This window comes from Rutidosis leptorrhynchoides, chromosome 11, assembly GCF_046630445.1.
Source record: "Rutidosis leptorrhynchoides isolate AG116_Rl617_1_P2 chromosome 11, CSIRO_AGI_Rlap_v1, whole genome shotgun sequence".
In the NCBI taxonomy this organism is placed as follows: domain Eukaryota; kingdom Viridiplantae; phylum Streptophyta; class Magnoliopsida; order Asterales; family Asteraceae; genus Rutidosis; species Rutidosis leptorrhynchoides.
This window is the reverse complement of record NC_092343.1, coordinates 73,912,646-73,935,641: the sequence shown is the minus strand read 5'-3', so window position 1 is coordinate 73,935,641 and position 22,996 is coordinate 73,912,646. Positions and strand designations below refer to the sequence as shown.

Here is a 22,996-nt window from a genome sequence, read left to right as displayed (position 1 = left end):
ATATAATATATAAATAATTATAAGAATTATTTAAATATTATATTATATTTATGTGCATAGTTGACTTGTAATTTTTAGTCCATTGCGTCGAGCGTTGAGAGTTGACTCTGGTCCCGGTTTCGGATTTTCGAACGTCCTTGCGTATAATTTAATATCTTGTACTTTGCGTTTCGCGTCTTGTACTCTTGTAATTTTGAGACGTTTCTCATCAATAATTTGAACCTCTTTGATTGTACTTAGTACTTTTGAGCTTTTTGGTCGTTTGCGTCTTCAATTCGTCGAATCTGTCTTTTGTCTTCATCTTTTATTATTTAAACGAATATCACTTGTAAATAGGACAATTGCAACTAAAAGCTTGTCTTTCTTGAGAGATAATGCTATGAAATATATGTTCATTTTTAGCATTATCAAACACCAGCAAGATGTGGGGCCTGAAAATGAGCACTTTTTTACATTAAAATAAATATTATCTAGGGCTAATTGTTGAATACAATTATTGTCTCTAGGACAAATACAATAGAGATGACACCCGTAAGCAACGGGTATCGCGACCCGCGGATACCCACGACCAACAAGCAATACCCGTATAGAAATAGCATTGAACTTTACCTACCAGGCCATATATAGAAAAGATATGAACACAATCAATTGATGATATCCGAGTGAGAAGAACGTTTAAAAGGGGAGCACAAGTCAACAAATGACTCTCGTGTCCAGCATAATATGGGGGAATTGAAGGTGACAACAACTTAATGATGAACATTCCGGTATGTTCCAACAAACACATCCCACAAAACATATGATCGTAATTGCATGTTATGTTATGTTAATATCATAATTTCTGATAAGATATGTGATAGTGTAATAAAATGATATTGAAGTATAATAAGCGGTACTCACCTGTATATTCCAACCACTGAGTTAATGAGGCCCCACATAGAATGGTAGCAGCAGATATATTGTCAGCATCTGAACCATCAGTTGCAATTTCATATACTTTCTCAATTTCAGCTAAGCTTCCATCGAATTCAAGAACTTAAATTTAGTTTACAACATCACATATTCACATACCTCTGAATGATTCGGAAAACTAATGTAATGACCCGGAAAATTTCGACTAATTTTAAATCAAACTCTCGATACGATTTAATATTTTTTTGAAACGTTAAGCTAAGTCTGTAATCCTGAGTCTCAAAATTTTTGAACTGTTTTCATTATATTCATTTAACTCGACCAGTTTCGACGATTCACGAACAACTATTTGTAAATAGATACATATATATTTAAAAATATAAATATATATATATATATTAATTCGAAATATAATTTGAAATATCATATTCTTTAGTTATTAGAATTGATTTTGTAAAATAAAATAATATAAGAAGTAATAAAATTTATTATTAAAATGAATCTATATATAGATATAAAAGTTTATTGAATACATTTATTAATCAATTGTAATACTCAGTTGGCATTTCACTAGTGTTCATATAGATCTAATAAGAATTTATGAAGATTTAAAATAAAAGTTGAAATGTAAATCGATTAAAAGATTTTAGGTTTGATAAAAAAATATATTTTTTTACCTTTTTAGTTTAAATATTAGTACTTCGTACATATTAATTGGAACAGGAAATAAATAATTAACGAACATTATTGATCAGGTTTCAAACAGTTAATGACTGAAATAATTAGATGAATATAATATAAAATTTTGGGATTTTTAAGATGACTTTTGTATGTAAACTGTTTAGCAAAGAAGCACGACATATTAGTCCGAGAGAAAGTGTCGGCAGAGAATCATTTGTAAACTCCTGTGAATGAATTGTTAAATTATTGGATTTTAACTATTATATCAATTGATTGCCTGATTATCTCTATTATTACATTTATCATATTTCTTATTATATCTAATACATTCTATATCTAAATCACACATACATGATACTTGATTTCACACCAATCACCAACTTCATCGGCCACCATACAACCATATCACCACCCACCACCTTCAAACTCCCACCGTCGATAACCATAACCTTTTGATCACCATTCAAACCTACCAACGCAAACCATGTGTATATGTCTGTACAGCTTCGGCAATCACCCCCATGATCACCCATGATCACCGCAACCACGATCATCATCAACTAACCTGCTACTATTTTTGGTACATCTTTATTTCTTTTGTTTTTGATCAACCCACAACCATAAACCACCCACTGTATAATTCTGCTCAATCAAATAACTAGTTGATAGCTGATGCAACAATTCGAAACCCCACCATCATGAATCACCACTAGTTGAACACTATTGTTGATCAATCATGACTGCTATTTTCTGTCCAAGAAATAAACCCGAACACCCTTTGGTTGTGTTGCTATCGGAAACCCAAACCCCACCCGTGATCACCAACATAACCATCACCAACTGCATACTTCTATTTTTGGGTTCCATCGTCATCATCATCTTATGAACATCATCAACTTGACATCTTCAATAACCCACCAACTGGTTACTGTTACGGTCTCTGCTACTCTCTTTTGTGTTGTTGTTCGAAGACCCAGAAATCACTATCTTCAACACCTTCATTAAACAAAACACCATGAAAACATTCTGCTGTATAATTGATTCGATTGTTGTGATCGTCACAACCTGTGCTGCTATTAGTACAATCATAAACCACCATGACCATGATAAATGTTTCTGTTTTCCAGTCGTGATCAAACCTAGACCCACTTAAAAACTACCATAGTAAACCACCTATCTCTCTTCTTCTTTCTTGTTTACTTTTTCATGAACTATCACCAACAACTGTTTGGTTCAAACAAACTCAAATTCAAGAACCCACTTATGTTTATGTTACAGCTATATTCTATTTCTGTTTTTCTATCAAAACCAAACCTGTAACAGCTTGCTATGTGATGATATATTGGTTGTTTATTCTTTTAAATGAAAACACAGCCTTTATTCATTATTTTATTGCTACTACTGCTTTTGTTTTTCTATTATGTTGTAAGATACACCCAAAAACAGCCAACACTTGCAGTTAACTACTGCTGCGTTTTTATTTTTAATTTTTTTTTGTTACGAGCTGAACCAAAATCTTGAAACTCACTTTGATACTACCACAACTGTTGCACCTGCTTGTCCTTGTTTTGAAAACGAATGGTGAAGACTATGAATTTTTGAATGATGACTCAGAGTTTGGTTGTTTGTTGATGATAAATATTCAATGATGATGAATGATTGTTACAGCCGTTTGTCTCATGCTGCAACTAGTGTTTCTATTTTCAATTACTTTTAACAAATGAAAGAAAAAGCCCCACTTCAATCACCTAACCCCACGAAATTACTTTTAATACGGACTGTTTTGGATTCTTGAGACAGCATGGGCCGACACATTATAATCAAGAGAACCACTTGAATTGATTATGGTATGATATTGTTGCTGCTTCATTCCTTTTCTCTCGCATACCAGGATTTGTTTTTGGGCCGTTGAATAAATTGGGCTTATGAGGAACTTGGGCCATGAATTACAAACACACCGTATATTTTTCTCTAGCTTCTATTGACATAACACACTATACATTTATCTAAGGTATAAATATTATTATAGTTATTATTAATCGTTATTATTGTTATATATTTACTATTATTATTAATATTATTATTATTATTATTATTATTATTATTATTATTATTATTACTATTATTATTATTATTATTATTATTATTATTATTATTATTATTATTATTATTATTATTATTATTATTATGGTATAATTATGATTATGATCCAAGGTGATGTTGATACGAATGATATCTTATAAAGATGATGTAACGAGAAAAATAATGATAAATGATACGATGATAATGATCTTAATATTGATAATGAAAATAATAAGATGATGATGGAATAAAAAGATAATGAAGAGATGATTATGATTGTGTCACAATGGATGATGATGATAGTAAACACGATCTTAAAACGATAATATGATGTTATTAATAATGTTAAAGATGATGATACATGATATTAATGATGATGATGTATATTACATGATATAAAAGTTATAAATGATAAAGAAGATGAAGTTGGAAACAGAAGTAATTTGGGGTTAAATAGAAATGGTGACGGAATTAAATCGGAAATAAGGTGATAGAGGAATGGTTAAAGGTGTTAACGGGTTAGCGGGAGGTCGCGGGTTCGAGCCCGGGCCGGGGCAGTTTATTTTTAAACCTTTCCCATTTAAGGTAGTTATTTTATTTATTATCATTATTATTACTATTATTATTATTATAAGTATTATTATTAAGTATTATCATTAAGGTTATTATTAGTAGTATTATTATGATTAAAAATCATTATTATTATTATCATTATTTATAAAATTATCATTTTTATTAAAATTACTATTATTACTATCAGTATCATTATTTTTCTTAATCCATTATTACTACAATTAATAATTTTACAAAACAAAAGATATATATATATATATATATATATATATATATATATATATATATATATATATTCATTACATAAAGTATACTAATACTACATAAAATTTTGTTTTAACTAATAACATTAATAAAAATCAAATAAGTATCATAATGTATCATAATGTATCATAAGTATTAATAAAATTATATGTATAAGAATATTAATCTTAATACATAAAATAATATATATATATATATATATATATATATATATATATATATATATAGGTTCGTGAATCTGAGGCTAACCTTGCACTTGTTCAATGACGTCATATGTATTTTTACTACGAAATACAGTATAGTGAGTTTCATTTGCTCCCTTTTTAAATGCTTTTGCAATATATATTTTTGGGACTGAGAATACATGCGCTGCTTTTATAAATGTTTTACGAAATAGACACAAGTAATCGAAACTACATTCTATGGTTGAATTATCGAAGAATATCACCCTTTTTAGTCTGGTAATCTAAGAATTAGGGAACAGAAACCCTAATTGACGCGAATCCTAATGATAGATCTATTGGGCCTAACAAACCCCATCCGGGTTATGGATGCTTTAGTACTTCAATTTTATCATGTCCGATGAGAGTCCCGGAATGATGGGGATATTCTAGACGCATTTTGTTAATGTCGATTACCAGGTGTTCACCATATGAATGATTTTTAATTCGCGGGTTACGCGTATTATTTTGTACTCGGGTTACGTGTATAATTAAATATCTAGAAATCTTGTGGTCTATTAAAATGATGAAAATGAATGATTATGATAAACTAATGAACTCACCAACCTTTTGGTTGACACTTGAAAGCATGTTTATTCTCAGGTATTAAAGAAATCTTCCGCTGTGCATTTGCTCATATTACATGGAGTCGTTCAAGGCATATTTAAGTCAGTACCTCGCAATGGGACCAAATGTTGAAGACTTCGTCCAGATGGATTAGGACGGGTCTCTACAACTAATAACACATTTAAATGTTAGCAATGCGTACTAAATATGCACCACTTCAAGAAATTTAAGACTTCAACAGTTTTTAGTTATCAGACTTCTACAGTGCTATTCATTGTATAGTTACATCTTACAAATAAATGCAAACTTCAGACATTATGATACTATATAATCCAAGGTTTATTAAAATGAACATACATGTAAGAGTATCAAATCAAATGGCTAGTAAGTAGAATCTAATTAATCTCCCCGATCATACGAATATCAATAAAATCAAAATTTAATGAATAAGGCTCCTTTAGCTTTTTTTAAGGCAGCTGATGAATATGAAAACTTAAGGCAAAACAAGGTTATCATGAAATCCCCCAACAATAGTAGACCCTAAATATGAACTATATTGTTCAAGGTTTATTAAAATGAGCATACAATGCAAGAGCATGCACTTTGAAAACAGTGCAAGTGTACCTTGAAGCAGGAGTTGAAATCAAAGCATGCACCATTGGAGGAGTTAAAGGAGACCCGTTCATCAACGATGACCAACCAGGTGTCTGACCAGCAATAGGGTTAGGTACATGGTTGGTGGGTCCCTTGATGTAGCCAGGCCACATATATGCTGACGTGTTTAAAAGTTGCCTTGCAATACAAGCCTCTACAATCAGATGTCCCAGATCACCAGCTGCATATAAAGTTTAATGTATAGAACTCATATAAAGAGATAAAGATGGCAAACCAAGTTTCGACCTCCAAATATCTATCATAATAATGTTTGTAAGTCTTTAGGATTGAGTTGTTATATTATCTTTATTGTCAAATCATGGTGTATATTAAAAAAAAAGTCGTTTTGGGGTAGCAAACATGTAAGATGTTAGTACGATTTTTCGTATAGCGGCTGTAAGGTACTAGCATAGAAAATTAGTTGCTCAATGTGTGGCGTATACTTTTGATTGTTGTTTGCCCTTGAGAAATAATCTCTTCAGACCCGGAACACAGATGTAAGATCTGTGGGGTGGCCTCAATCAATATGTGGACCAATCTGTAATGATCCGTCTAGCGCACTGCTGCTAAGTTGCTAATGTTGTTTTAGAGTGAGAAAGAACTGTGTGAGAGAGAAAGTATACTTCTCTCTGACTGAAGTTCAGATCTAAGATGATGTAATGTGGTGACCCAGGGGGTCTATTTATAGGCGTAGAATGTCCGAAATTCACGGGATACACATGTCAATCACTGAATGGCTCTGTTACGTGAAGTATCCGAAATGTCAGTGGCGTGTGCTGACATGGCTGCGTGCCGTTCACGCACCGAGTTAAAGGGCTTATGCATAGAGGCTGCCTGCAGGGCTTACGCTTGACGCTGGGTGTCCTGCTGGACGCTGGGCGGTAAATTCTGAAGATCAACAAATTTAATTATCATAAAAATGATGTTTTTATGCGTGTATCTCCTAGGATACACCATTAAGTCCCCCCAGTTTAATGTCTTTATTTTTCTAAAAAATAAAGTCATTAAACTAAAAAATAAGTAATGCCTTTTCCTCGGGAACAAGAATCTGCTGTAGCCGAACTTTTTTCTGCTATGTCAGTTACTTTTTTTATCATGACCTGCAGAAAGTACCTTTTTGAAATTTGAATTTCATTTTCAATTAAATTTACTTCTCCCGCATTTTTGTACGTCCGACACGTGGGAGCACATCAACCATGCGATTAACCGTCACCTGTTCATCTTCTGTTTGCCATTTAAAACCAAATTTTTTACTGTGTCATATTTACTTCAATCTGAATTTATTTCCTTCATCTACCTTAAACTTCTGTCATAAAATTCCCTTCTTAACTTCCTAATCAATGGCTATTTTTAATGTTGAAGATGTTCCAAGCAGAATTTCTTCAATCTACCTCGATCGTGTCAGAGTTGCTTTTCCCAAATTTTTTTGGTGCCGATGCTGTTGTTCCAGGCCCACATGATCGTGCCTGTCACCCTCCTCTTGGAAAAGTTGCTATTTACGGCCGTGCTTTGTACTTTTCTCACCTTCGTATTCCTTTTACAAAATTTTACCTGGACGTTTGCTGCTTTTATGGTGTTAGCGTTGGACAATTTGAGCCTATGTCCATTCGTAAGATCATGTTGTTCGAGATGTATTGTATGGCTCGAGATATTACCCCTTCTGTTCGTCTTTTTTCTAATCTTGCAACCATAAAACGTTATGATAAAGGATGGTTTTGTCTTACTCTGGATGAGTTTTTGCTTAATTCTGGTGAGACAAATGAGAATTGGCAGAGTACATTCTTCTTTATTAATAGCGAAGTTATCCTTAATGAGTGCCTGCAAGCTAGCTATTAGCGTACTTCGCTTGATCCTCCCAAAGTTATTCATCCAAGGTTAACATCTGAAGAACGAAAAGTATTAAATGTGATTAAAAAAGTGAAGATTCTAAACCGTCATTATCCAGAACATACGCTCTCTCTATGCTCCCTTAATGCTGAATGGGATGCAGAAACACGCGGTTGTGCCATTGTTATGGTGAGAAATAAAGGTATAATTTGATTAGGATTTAGTTATCTATTGTTATTATCTGTATAATAAATAATAATTACTGGTATTCTTATGTTTTTTAGTGATTACTCCGCTCGCCGCTCTGCGTTACACCAGATTTAATGATCTGCAATTTATATCTGAAAAATTAGCTGATCAGACGCTCGAAAATAGTTTATGTGAAAATGAGCTTGAAGATGAGGATGATGCTCCTTTAAATCGAGCAAATTCGAGGAAACGCCGTGCTGCTGGTAACCTCTCTTTTGAATCAATAGCAGAAGAAAACCTTTATTGCTTTTTCCATATGCCTAGCAATGGTGGCTATTATAATGTTGATCCTGATAAATATGCAATATTGAATTGTGAATCTTCTTTTCTGGATTGGAAAAACTTCTTGAATAACAACTGTTATTTTAATTCAGCCCTGGCAGCGAGAGAAGAAGCACAGAAGAAACTTGCTCTTCCGCCTCTCGCTCAGCGTAGCGGAATAGGGGAAAGCAGTTTACAAATAAGCATTCCCAACTTAGATACTACTGGCTTAACAACTCTCTTAGCTGGTCCTCCTGGTAATTATGAGGATTTTATGAAGTATCTTGAAGCGATGATGTCGCCTTCACTTATTAAATTCTTTGAGAGTTTATCTGATGGTGATGCTCGAAAATGTCAAGCACAAGGCATTATTTGGAATATTGCATCTGAATTCAATAATTTGAAGCGTCTGGAGCGCTCTGATCAAATACATCGTGACAAATATGAAAAAATTAAAAAAGATGCAGAGGCACTGAAAATTGCCTAACTTGAACTAGAGGCTGCTGTTACCGCTAAAAATGCTGCAGAGGCGCGCTATGTTCAAATGGCAACAAAGGAAAAATGGTATCTACATAAAATTGATACTTTAACTCGGTCTGAAATGTCCTTAACTCAATCTAAAACATCGTTGAAGGAACAACTGGAGTTAAGCAAGGGTGAGACCAGGTGTCTGATCGAAGGTATTCCAAAAATTGTGAAGAGTGCTTTCTCTTCTGATGATAATGCTAAAAATGAACATATATTTCATAGCATTATTCCTCAAGAAAGACAAGCTTTTAGTTGCAATTGTCCTATTTACAAGTGATATTCGTTTAAATAATAAAAGGTGAAGACAAAAGGCAGATTCGACGAATTGAAGACGCAAACGACCAAAAAGCTCAAAAGTACAAAAGACAATCAAAGAGGTTCCAATTATTGATAAGAAACATCTCAAAATTACAAGAGTACAAGATTCAAAACGCAAAGTACAAGATATTAAATTGTACGCAAGGACGTTCGAAAATTTGGAACCGGGACCAGAGTCAACTCTCAACGCTCGACGCAACGGACTAAAAATTTCAAGTCAATTATGCACATGAATATAATATAATATATAATTAATTCTTAAAATTAATATATATATTATATTATATTTAAAAATCGTCGGCAGAAAAAACAAAGGCATGTGAGCCTCTCCAGCTGGCCATGCGATCGCATGGCCTTGAAGGGTAAAGCTCATGCGATCGCATGAGCATCTTTTCCAGATCACAGGCCTATAAAAATCGAGCTTTGGTGTAACACAAAACACATCTTTTTCTTCTCCTCATTCAACGTATAATATTTATATTTATATTATAATTTTAATTTTAATTTATAATAATAAGGGTGTGTTTGCGAATGTTGTAAGGGTGTAAGTCAAAATTCTGTCCGTGTAACGCTACGCTATTTTTAATCATTGTAAGTTATGTTCAACCTTTTTAATTTAATGTCTCGTAGCTAAGTTATTATTATGCTTATTTAATCTGAAGTAATCATGATGTTGGGCTAAAATTATTAAAATTGGATAATTGGGCTTTGTACCATAATTGGGGTTTGGACAAAAGAACGACACTTGTGGAAATTAGACTATGAGCTATTAATGGGCTTTATATTTGTTTAACTAAATGATAGTTTGTTAATTTTAATATAAAGATTTACAATTGAACGTCCCTATAAATAACCATATACACTCAATCGGACACGATGGGCGGAGTATTTATATGTACGAATAATCGTTCATTTAACCGGACATGGGAATGGATTAATAGCCATTAGAATTATTAAAACAGGGCTGAAATTATGTACACGGACACTTGGCATAATTGATAACAACGTATTAAAACCTTGAGTTACATTCAGTCGACATCCTGGTGTAATTATTAAACAAAGTATTAAAATCTTGTTACAGTTTAAGTCCCCAATTAGTTGGAATATTTAACTTCGGGTATAAGGATAATTTGACGAGGATACTCGCACTTTATATTTATGACTGATGGACTGTTATGGACAAAACCAGACGGACATATTAAATAATCCAGGACAAAGGACAATTAACCCATGGGCATAAAACTAAAATCAACACGTCAAACATCATGATTACTGAAGTTTAAATAAGCATAATTCTTTTATTTCATATTTAATTTCCTTTATTTTATATTTAATTGCACTTCTAATTATAGCACTTTTATTTATTGTTATTGTATTTAATTGCACTTTTAATTATCGTACTTTTTAATTATCGCAAGTTTATATTATCGCACTTTTATTTATCGCAATTTCATTATCGTTATTTACTTTACACTTTAAATTAAGTCTTTTATTTATTTAATATTTTACATTTTGTTTTAACTGCGACTAAAATTTTAAAATCGACAAACCGGTCATTAAACGGTAAAACCCCCCCTTTATAATAATAATATTACTTATATATATATTTGTATTTTTATAAATTTAAACTAATATAGCGTTAAGCTTTGAAAAAAAGATTCCCTGTGGAACGAACCAGACTTACTAAAAACTACACTACTGTACGATTAGGTACACTGCCTATAAGTGTTGTAGCAAGGTTTAAGTATATCCATTCAATAAATAAATAAATATCTTGTGTAAAATTGTATCGTATTTAATAGTATTTCCTAATAAAATTTAAGCTATTTTATATACCCCTTAGCTTTAACTATCAAGTATTTTTGGCACCGCTGCCGGGGACCATCTAGCTTAAAAGCCGGAAGCGCAACGCTAATATATATAAAAAACAAAAAGATTTTTATTTTTAGTTTACTTTTATAAAAAAAATACGCTTTTGCAAAAATACGTTTTAAATATTCAAAAATATAAAAAGAAAAACAAAAATATAAATATTTTTAAGAGTTTGGTAAATATTTAAGTTTTATAAAGTTTCTTTATTTCTATTTTTTAGTTTGTAAAAATATAAGTTTTATTTAATTTATAAATATATTTTACAGCAAAAACAGAAAATAAAAAAAAAATATATATATATATTAAAACTCGAGTCCGGTACTGTAGCAGCCCACTCTGTGGCCCGAAACCCTAGCCTATGCGATCGCATGGCCGGGTAGCTTAGGACTCATGCGATCGCATTAGCCCGTCTGACACGCCATAGTTGACTGCAGCCTGCATTAATTACGAATTATAATTATTATTATTATATTTAAACCCTAATTAGGGTTATATATTATATAATTTAATTTAGTGTTATTTATTTAATTTGTATTTTTAGTTTAATTAGTTTATTTAAATTGTAAAATTAATAGTTTTATAAAATAAATAATATAAAAATAATATTTTTATAAAAATTGTAATTTTTACAACTTTTAGTATATTTTTATATTTTATTTTTTTTAATTGTTTTTAGCGTAATATTTGTATTTTTCACTCGTATTTAGTTTTTAAACATAGTTTTTGCCATAGTTATTTTTATTTCTAGATTTTTAGGCTTTGCCGTAAAATCCCTTAAGTGTTTTTTCTTTAGACTAAGATTTAAGTGCTTTAGAATTTTGCGACGCCTTTTTAAGTTTTAGTACCTTTTTAAGATATTGCCATTTGGGATATAGATTTACTTGTAAGCTTTAATATTTTTAGACGCCTTTTACCTATGTATCAATTATCACTCCAATTAGTAATCTCAATTTGCGATTATAATTTTAAGTTAGTGATAGTAATAAGGTTGGGTTAGTCAAGTATTTTTAAGTTTTATAAGTCACTCTTTTTCTTTCTTATTTTTCGACGCCTTTTATTTTTCGACCTTTTTCGACGCGCTCTTTTTCTTTCTTATTTCTCGCTATTCTAGTTTTAGGACATAGATTTTTATTCTACTTCTTATCTATATTTCTTAAAATTACGAAAATTTATTTTAAGTGGTTAAATTGATAGACATCAAAATTTTCTGGTTCGTAGTAATAGTTGGATTTGTACGTGGACCGGGTTATTGGAGCCAAACAGTCCTGAATTATATTGAGACCAAACGAATCCTGCCACTCTGCTGCATCTTTTGGCTATTCGAAACATGGGCAAAATCAGAAAAGTCTATTAATTGGATAACTTATATAATTTTTCTTTCCTTTTAAAAAACTAATAGGATATTCAGTGAATGCACCGAGCAAGACGTTCACCACCTTTTGTACGTTCACCACCTGTAACTAGATCAAGACATCTAGCAAATATTACCGCCGTTGATTTTTCTTTAGAATCGTCATCCAGTCAACCAAGTACTCCAGCTCAAATTTCCGATAATCCATTTTTTGAACCCGACCTCACAATTGAGAATCCGGAGAATATTCAGGGACAATTCGTAGATCCTGAACCATTAATTTTTCCTCCGGAACCACCAATTATTCAAACAGAGATTGTTGAGGAACGAACCATTAAATCAGAATCCTCTAGTGATTCCGATTCAACAAATTCAATTATGGAGAATCTGGAACCTTTAAGTATGGAAGACCGAATAAGAGCTAAACGCACTGGCCAAGGTCACGCAATTACTCATCCTGACATTAATGCGCCAGATTATGAAATCAAAGGACAAATTCTACACATGGTAACTAATCAATGCCAATTTAGTGGTACGCCGAAGGAAGATCCAAATGAACATCCTCGTACCTTTAATAGGATCTGCACTCTATTTAAAATCCGAGAAGTGGAGGATGAACAGATATATCTCATGTTATTTCCCTGGACTTTAAAGGGAGAAGCCAAAGATTGGTTGGAATCATTACCTGAAGGGGCGATTGATACATGGGACGTTTTAGTTGAAAATTTTCTTAAACAATTCTTTCCGGCATCTAAAGCCGTAAGACTTCAAGGAGAAATTGTTACGTTCACACAGAAACCGAATGAAACTCTATATGAGGCGTGGACAAGATTTGGAAAATTATTAAGAGAATGTCCGCAACATGGTTTAGACACCTGTCAAATAGTACAAATATTCTACCAAGGATGCGACATCACTACAAGGAAAGACATCGATATAGCAGCTGGTGGTTCAATTATGAAGAAAACCGAAACTGATGCTTACAAAATTATTGATAACACTGCTTCCCACTCACATGAGTGGCACCAAGAAAAAGATATCGTTAGATCATCTAAAGCAGCTAGAGCCGATTCTAGCCATGACTTAGATTCCATTTCCGCAAAGATAGATACTGTCGAGAGACGAATGAAAAAGATGACTAAAGATATCCACTCAATACGAATTAGTTGTGAGCAGTGTGGAGGACCACATTTGACAAAAGATTATCTCAGTATTGAATTAACAATGGAACAAAGAGAGAATGTTTCATATCTAAACCAAAGGCCTGGAAATAATTATCAGAATAATTATCAACCGCCAAGACCGATCTACAATCAAAACCAGAATTATAATCGAAATATTCCATACAACAACCAACAAGGTCCTAACAATCAACAAGTATCCAATAATACTTACAACCAGCAAAGACCTAATTTTCAAAACAAACCACCACAAACCGATGATAAAAAACCGAATTTAGAAGATATGATGACGAAGCTAGTTGAAACTCAAACGCAGTTTTTCACATCTCAGAAACAAACTAATGAACAAAATGCTCAAGCATTTAGAAATCAACAAGCTTCTATTCAAAACTTGGAACAAGAAGTAAGTAACCTAACAAGGTTAATAGGTGAAAGAAAACCGGGAAGTCTACCTAGTGATACAAATGGAAACCCCCAGAATGAAACAGCTAAAGCCATTACCACAAGAAGTGGTACAATACTTAAACCACCTGAAATACCTGTAACTTCTGATGAAGCTATTCCTACTCCACAAGAACCACAACCTGAACAAGATAAGGAAAAAGAACCGGTAGTTGAAAAGGTTAATGAAGATAACACAGTTAAGGATAAACCTTATGTTAAACCATACCAACCACCACTTCCTTACCCGAGTAAAATGAAGAAAGAGAAACTTGAAGCCGAGCAATCCAAATTCTTGGATATGTTTAAACAGATAAATGTAAATCTTCCTTTCATTGATGTGATTTCAGGAATGCCTAGATATGCTAAATTCTTGAAAGATCTAATCTCAAATAGAAATAAAATGGAAGAACTCTCGGCTGTTACTATGAATGCTAATTGTTCAGCAGTGCTGTTGAATAAGATACCAGAAAAATTATCTGATCCAGGAAGTTTCACAATTCCATGTTTTCTGGGTAGTCTTAGTTCAATAGAAGCATTGGCAGACTTAGGTGCTAGTATAAATCTAATGCCGTATTCACTATACGCTAAACTAGACCTTGGAGAATTGAAACCAACCAGAATAAGTATACAACTAGCCGATCGATCAATAAAATATCCTAGAGGGATAATGGAGAACATGCTAGTTAAAGTTGGTACTTTAGTATTTCCAGTAGATTTTGTTGTTCTGGACATGGAAGAAGATTCTCAAGTTCCTCTCATATTAGGAAGACCATTCTTAAACACGGCTAAAGCAATGATAGACGTGTTCGGTAAGAAATTGACCCTAAGTATAGAGGATGAGAGTGTTACCTTTTCAGTTGATAGAGCAATGCAACAACCGCAATCTGCAGATGATACATGTTATTATATTCAAACTATAGATTCACATGCAGAATTGTTAGAAGAATTTCCAGAATTACAAGGAACAGGAGAATGTTCTTTAGGAGAAGGAAATGAACCAATTGATGAAGCTGAAATGTTAGCTACACTAATAGCTAATGGATATGAACCAACAATAGAAGAAATTCAAATGCTAAAAGAAGAAGACAGATATCGATATAAATCATCGATAGAAGGACCACCGACATTAGAATTAAAGCCACTTCCAAACCATTTGGAATACGCTTATTTACATGGTGAATCTGAATTACCTGTAATAATATCGTCTTCTCTTACTGAAAATGAGAAATCACAACTCATTTCTGTGTTGAAAGCTCATAAACCAGCCATTGCATGAAAGATTCATGATATTAAAGGAATAAGTCCTTCGTATTGCACACATAAAACCCTTATGGAAGAAGGTCATAAAACGTATGTGCAACGCCAACGAAGACTAAATCCGAATATGCAAGATGTTGTTAAGAAGGAAATTATTAAACTGCTAGATGCAGGTTTAATTTATCCAATTTCTGATAGTCCATGGGTAAGCCCAGTTCAATGCGTGCCTAAGAAGGGTGGCATGACTGTCATTACAAATGAAAAAAATGAGCTTATTCCTACTAGGACTGTAACAGGATGGCGTGTGTGTATTGATTATAGAAAATTAAATGACGCCACCAGAAAAGATCACTTTCCCTTACCTTTTATTGATCAAATGTTGGAAAGATTAGCCGGAAACAGTTACTATTGTTTTCTTGATGGATTTTTCGGATATTTTCAAATTTCAATAGCACCCGAAGATCAAGAGAAAACCACGTTCACGTGCCCTTATGGTACTTTTGCTTACAAACGCATGCCATTTGGACTTTGCAACGCCCCTGCAACCTTTCAAAGGTGCATGATGGCGATTTTTTACGACATGATAGAAGAATGCATGGAAGTTTTCATGGATGACTTTTCAGTCTTCGGTGATACTTTTGAATCATGTCTAGTTAATCTGGAACGAATGCTTATTAGATGCGAACAATCAAATATAGTTCTTAATTAGGAGAAATGCCATTTCATGGTTAAAGAATGCATCGTTCTTGGACATAAAATTTTAAAGGAAGGAATTGAAGTGGATAGAGCTAAAGTAGATGTAATTGCTAAACTTCCACATCCCACCAATGTTAGAGGAGTTAGGAGTTTTCTAGGGCATGCCGGTTTTTACCGACGTTTCATAAAAGATTTTTCTAAAATTGCCACTCCTATGAATAAACTCCTAGAAAAGGATGCTCCATTCATCTTTTCAGATGAATGCATCAAATCTTTTAATATTCTTAAAGAGAAACTCACTAATGCACCGATCATGATAACACCGAATTGGAATTTATCGTTTGAACTAATGTGCGATGCAAGTGATTTTGCAATGGGAGCCGTTTTAGGACAAAGGATTGAAAAACGATTTCAACCTATATATTATGCTAGTAAGACATTACAAGGAGCACAAACGAATTACACAACTACTGAAAAAGAACTCCTTGCTATTGTCTTTGCTTTTGACAAATTTTGTTCATATCTCGTTCTAGCAAAAACGGTGGTCTATACCGACCATTCTGCTCTTAGATACCTATTTTCGAAACAAAATGCCAAACCAAGATTAATCTGTTGGATTTTACTCTTACAAGAGTTCGATATTGAAATCCGAGACAAAAGAGGAGCAGAAAATCTCGCCGCTGATCATCTTTCTCGTCTTGAAAATCCTGAATTAGAAGTTCTAAATGAATCGGCCATACAAGACAACTTTCCTGATGAATATCTATTGAAGATAGATTATAATGAAATACCATGGTTTACAGACTATGCAAACTACTTAGTATGTGGATTCCTTGAAAAAGGATTATCGTACCAAAAACGAAAGAAATTGTTTAGTGATATAAAACACTATTTCTGGGAAGATCCACATCTGTTTAAAAGTTGTCCAGATGGAATAATGCGCCGATGTGTATTCGGAGATGAAGCTAGTAAAATTTTAAACCATTGTCACACAGGACCAACAGGAGGGCATTATGGGCCAACTAACAGCAAGAAAAGTTTATGATACTGGATTCTATTGGCCTACAATTTACAAAGACGCACACATTCTTTGCAAATCCTATGATGCTTGTCAAAGAGCCGAAAAAATAAGTCAACGTGATGAAATGCCACAAAATGTCATTCAAGTATGCGAAGTATTTGACATTTGGGGTATTGACTTTATGGGTCCATTTCCAAAATCTCATAATAATCTCTACATTCTCGTAGCCATTGATTATGTATCTAAATGGGCGGAAGCACAAGCTCTCCCAACTAACGATGCACGAGTTGTAGTCAACTTTTTAAAACGTCTTTTTGCAAGGTTTGGAACACCGAAAGCTTTAATAAGTGATCGGGGTACTCATTTCTGTAATAATCAACTTGAGAAAGTTCTCAAAAGATATGGAGTAACTCATAAAATCTCCACCGCATATCATCCACAAACAAGTGGACAAGTTGAAAATACCAACCGAGCTTTAAAACGTATTCTAGAGAAAATCGTAGGATCAAATCCGAAGGAATGGTCCATTAAATTGGAGGATGTACTCTGGGCTTTTAGAACAGCCTACAAAACTCCAATTGGAACCACACCTTTTAGACTCGTTTATGGAAAAGCATGTCATCTTCCAGTAGAAATTGAACACAAAGCATTTTGGGCTTTGAAGACATGTAATCTTGATTTACATGAAGCTGGACGTCTACGGTTAAGTCAACTAAACGAATTAGAAGAATTAAGACATGAAGCATACGAAAATTCATTAATCTATAAAGAAAGAACGAAGAAATGGCATGATAAAAGAATCAGAAGTTCAAAAGAATTTAAAGAAGGAGACAGAGTTCTTCTTTTCAATTCACGATTCAAGCTATTTCCTGGAAAATTGAAATCAAGATGGTCTGGACCATTCATAGTCAAAAGAGTTTTTCCATACGGAACAGTAGAATTGATAAATTCAAATGGGATTGAATTTAAGGTTAATGGTCACAGAGTTAAACACTACATAGATAGTCCGATGGAAGTCGACAACGAAGTTAATCACAATTTTGATACCACAGCTAACTAAGTGTGGGGAGAATCAAGTCTTTTAAGGATTTTATGTATTTCTGTTAGAGTTAGATTGTCTGTTTTCGTGTAGTTCTCGAAAATGGAACCCGAATGGTCTTTCCCTAGCAGACCCTAAAGAACTAGTCTTCTCCCCCCATTCTGAATTTTTATTTTTTTAGGTTTTTACGAAAAGAAGACTGCCTGTGGACTAAACCATGGTCTAATGCTACACGCTTTGATCACTAAACGTAATAATGACACACTTCCAAGTGAAATAGTATCAGTGATCAGAGAAAGATTGGACGGAGTAAGAAAAGAATCCAGATGCGAAGATAATAAGTTATAATTTGGTAAAGGAAAATCAAAATCCGCAGCGAAAAGAAGAGCACGACACCTAGAAAGATGTCACAAATGCGGAAAATGGTCACATGGAGGTAAATGTTCAAATAATCAAACCTATTCAAACACCGAATTTGTTACTTTATGCAGAGACGGACCGTTCATATGTTTAGAAGAAAAAACACTGAATGCTCGAGGTTACGCCTATGTAGCCATGGAAAATCAATTAAACCGACTATCTTATGAATGGGATAGATCGTATCACTAAGAATACTATCTCACAGGTAAGTCTGTACAGTTTTTATTTTTATTTTTATTTTTAACCTTTTGATAATAAACGCTAATTTATTCGCTATAAAGTATTAAATTGGTATTGAATAAAATTAGGTTTGGCGACCGAAATTATTGATATCATACAAAAATTTATTACATCACTGCGAAATTTAACGTTTATTCTTAAGGTATAAATATCTTTAATCAATCAACCCAAAATATTTTAAAAATTCGTCATGAGTTAAATTAGGTCATGGAACCGAAATTACTTTACCAAAAAGAGGGGCGTATATTTTTGATAATATTTGATTGATTAAAGTGGGATAAAAGCCAAAAAGATTTTTAATTTTATTTTTACCATGTTTTTAAAATTAATATATAAATCTTAAATTAATATTGTAAACTTTTTAAATTAATATATTTAAAATTATAAATATTTGAACAATTGATATTTTTAAGTTTGTATGTATAAAAACAAAAATATAATATAAGTTTGGTGTGAATTTTTAATTTTTAAAAAATGTGAATTTTTAATTTTATGCATATTTTAAATTTAAGTTGTGTGAATTTAAAAACAAAAATTTACTTTATTTCGCTAAGTTAAAAATATGATTTTTAAAATTCGTCGTGAGTTGAAGACTAGGTCGTTGAACCGAAATTGCTTTACCCGAGGGAGGGACGAGAACTTTTATTATCATTATTTTTAAACTTATTGAATTAAAGTATGCCAAAAACATTAAAAAACCCAAAAATCTTTACTTTTAAAACCGCGCTTTGATTTGACAAATTTTAAAAAAAAATTGTCAAGGGACAGACTAGGACATCGATCCGAAACACCCTCACTCCTAAAGGAAAACAAATTTTTAAAATTTAATTAATTATAAGTTTTATAAAGTATAAGGTTTTATTTAAAAAAAAAAGGGCAAAACACTGTAGCAGGGTACCCATGCGATCGCATGGGAATCACCCTATACCTCCATGCGATCGCATGGAGGCAAAAATCTGGCCTGATACATACAGACAGCGAGTCTGTCTTCCTCACCACAACACACACACAAACACGAAACTCTCTCAAATCTTCACCAAATTTCATCATTTTTTCACCGTAATTCATCATTTTTCTTGCTCTAATCATGCCTAGATTCTCATTCTTCAGAAAAATGGTAAAAATTACACTCCTAAACTCATAAATTTGCTAGTTTTTGTGATAAATTCCAATTTTTTACCTAATGTAATTTTGTTAATTTTTAGTGTAATTAGTGTTAAATTGTTAGTATTTTATGCATGTATAACCTAGAATGATGCTATTTAAAATGATTTAGAGCCAAAAGCTTCAAATTTTTTAGAAATCTAGGGTTTGTGTTCTTGAGCAATTTGGGGCTTTTTGATATAAACAGGTTATGGCCGATTTTTGTCATGAATTATTGCTAAATTGAGTAGTGTAACATGTTTAGATAGTTAAATGATCCAAACATTGATCCTAAACATGATTTTTAGAGATTAAAGTGGACTTTTTAAGTCCAAAATTTATGAACTTGATTAATTTGATATATTTGCCATTTGAGACTTGTTTAATTATTAGTAATGACTATTTTGACATGATATTTGAGTTAAATGCTTATGAATTTTGTATACATTTTCATATGTGCTTATTTGAAAAGTGTAGAATTGTGAAAAATTGTGAAAATGTGTATAAGTTTAATTTTGATTTAACATGTTATAGTGATTGTTTTAAGTTGTTATTTTGCTAACACTAATGCATATTTAGATGCACAAATTTTGTGTTTAATGTGTTTTGCAGAAAGCCGACACTGGAGGTTCAGGAGCATCATCATCTAGACGACCAGCACCAGCACCAGAACCAGAACCAGAAATACAACACGAACAACAACCACAACAGGAACAACAACAACAGCCTGATCAGCACATACCTTATTATGATCCGGTACAGTTTGTTGATGAATTCATAGTATTCTCAATGAGGCCGTCAGTAGAATTCCCAATGATTCCTGAGCACACTCTGCATCCTAATCTAAGATTTGATAGGAGATGGAGAGATTACGAGACATATCAAAGGAACAAATTCAAATTGGTAACAAAAAATGTAGAGGTGCCAAGGGTAATCGATTGGGCCCCTTTGGAAACGGTCCATCTAGCTGACCGTGTTAGACAGCTTTTGGTACAAAGGTATGGCAGTTCTTCTTTTACAGATTGGGAACGTCTTTTCACCATTCGTAGACCTGTATATAAGGAATGGTGTGTTGAGTTGATGAGTACTGTATCACTTGATACAAATATAGTTAGAATAGATGATAGAAGATTTCTTAGGTTTATCCTTGGCGGTAGGATGTACAGAATGTCCATGCTGGACATGGCCAGGGCCTTACAGATATATACTCCTGGTGAGTTGCTATTACCCGATTGTACAAATTTGATTCATTATGGTGAAAGGGTAGATAGTAACTTTGACGCTGACGCCATTTGGAGGCGTATGTCACATTTTGATGTTTTTACACGAGCAGGAGGACACTCCTATACACATATTGACAGAGCCGAGCTTTGTATTATTCATAGATTTTTGGCTAACTCAATTACACAGAGAGGTCACAATAAAGAAAAAATTACCTTACATGATTTATTCTACCTAAAGTGTATTCGGGATCCTAGAAGCTTTGTCAATATCCCTTACTGTGTTGCTTTTTATTTATCTAAAATGGTAGAGGGAATGCAGGACGGGAGTATAATAGGAGGAGGTATTTTTGTTACTCTCATTGGAGAGTATTTAGGTGTTGATAGGAACCAAGGGGGTCCATTACAGCTTTGTAGAGAACAGGTTGAGCCCTTAGGATTGAAAGTTTATGTGGGTGCTAAGGTATTGAAAAGTAGACGTAACTAGGCAGTACCCTATGAGGGATCTCATCCTCAGGTAGAGAGAGGCTCAGACGAGGAAATGGAGGAGGCGGAAGACATTAGGGATGTCTTTCGAGATGCTATTCTTGACGTCCACGTTCGTATAGATGAGGAAGCAATGACGAACGCGGCCAGACATAGTATGTACGAGCAGTAGAACTCCGAGCGAGTATACGAGGATTATAGGCGACGCCAACACGATAGCTGGGTAGTTCATCAGCACCAAATCATGAGCCAGCTATCATATCAGGTACCAAATAACTATGTACCTACTCGACCTGCTCATTTTTTGCCACACAGCCCCGATATCCGACCACCCTTTAACCGGTATGACTATAACCAAGCCTATCAGAACACATATAACCAACAATGGAACCCACCTGATGAGATGAATTGGAACCCCTATCCAGACTGATTTGGTTCCATTTGGTTATTTATATAATTTTTATGTTTTTATCTTTTTACTTATTCATGTTTAAACTTATGTTATTGAATATACTTATGTAATCTTTATCATTTTTATTATTATTATGTACTAATATTTCACATTTAGGATTTGAAAGTGGGATATTAAGTCCCATTTCAAATTGCCATGCATGTTTATATTTGTATGTATGTATATTGTAAATTGTACAAAACAGGGTAAAACAGCGCATTTTCAAAGACTGGCGTTAAGTTCAGCAAAAGCTACTAATTTTGACGACAAGATGACAAGATAAATGTGATGTAACAACAGACGAAATGAACAAATGATATGCACCATTTTTCATTCAGCAAACAAACGCCAATATGTTTGGAAACTTTGGTAAAATTTAATAATTTTCACACTAATCACCCTCAATAATTTAAATTGTTACTGATTTCTTGCAAATGAGGGCATTGCAAGATCTTAAGTGTGGGAAGGGGTTAAATTCTTTCGGATTTTAAAATTTTTACTTTATACACTTGGTTACCATTAGAAATACTAGTAAAGTAGTAGTTGTATTAGAATCTAGTACTCTCTGATAAAGAATAGCCCTAGTCTTATATACTGACTACCCAATTCTAGTAAAAATTTTCAAAATTTTCAATTAAATGAACTCAAAATCATCTTTATACATATTTATGAACGATAAAACTAGGTTTTAACACCGAAATTATTGTTACCTCGGAAAGGACATAAATTGAGAAACAAACCAAAATATTAAAATTCATTTAAAATGGAATAGAGGACAATAAAAAGGAAAATAAAAGCCAAGTGTGGGAAAAATTACCAAGTTATCTTAAACATATGTCACATATTTATGTAACAAATAATTGAAGATACTTTTGCTTTGGACTAAACTAAACAGTTTTACCCGATTTACTGTAATATATTTGAAAGAAAGATGGATCTACACGATGAATCAATTCCATTGTTAAAAGGAAGTAAAGTCTTTCGAAAAAGAAACGCGTTTCTTGATTTAGGTCATGAAGTTGTCGTCCAGACCAGCTG

The 22,996-nt window shown here is 33.0% G+C and overlaps 1 protein-coding gene across 5 annotated transcripts in view; it reads right to left on the bottom strand.

Annotated features, from left to right (window-relative positions):
* Positions 1 to 867: 867 nt before the first annotated feature.
* The window catches only part of LOC139876703 (mediator of RNA polymerase II transcription subunit 33A-like), a 50,802-nt gene continuing 28,673 nt past the window's right edge, over positions 868 to 22,996 (bottom strand). For 2 of the 5 annotated variants that reach the window (XM_071864074.1, XM_071864075.1), the window contains 2 exons: positions 5,925 to 6,135; positions 868 to 1,016 (listed from right to left, as the gene is read on the bottom strand). The gene's annotated coding sequence lies outside the window, so the exon portion shown is untranslated. The remainder of the gene's footprint in view (positions 1,017 to 5,924; positions 6,136 to 22,996) is intronic. The other 3 variants (XM_071864076.1, XM_071864077.1, XM_071864079.1) reach the window with 3 other exon arrangements.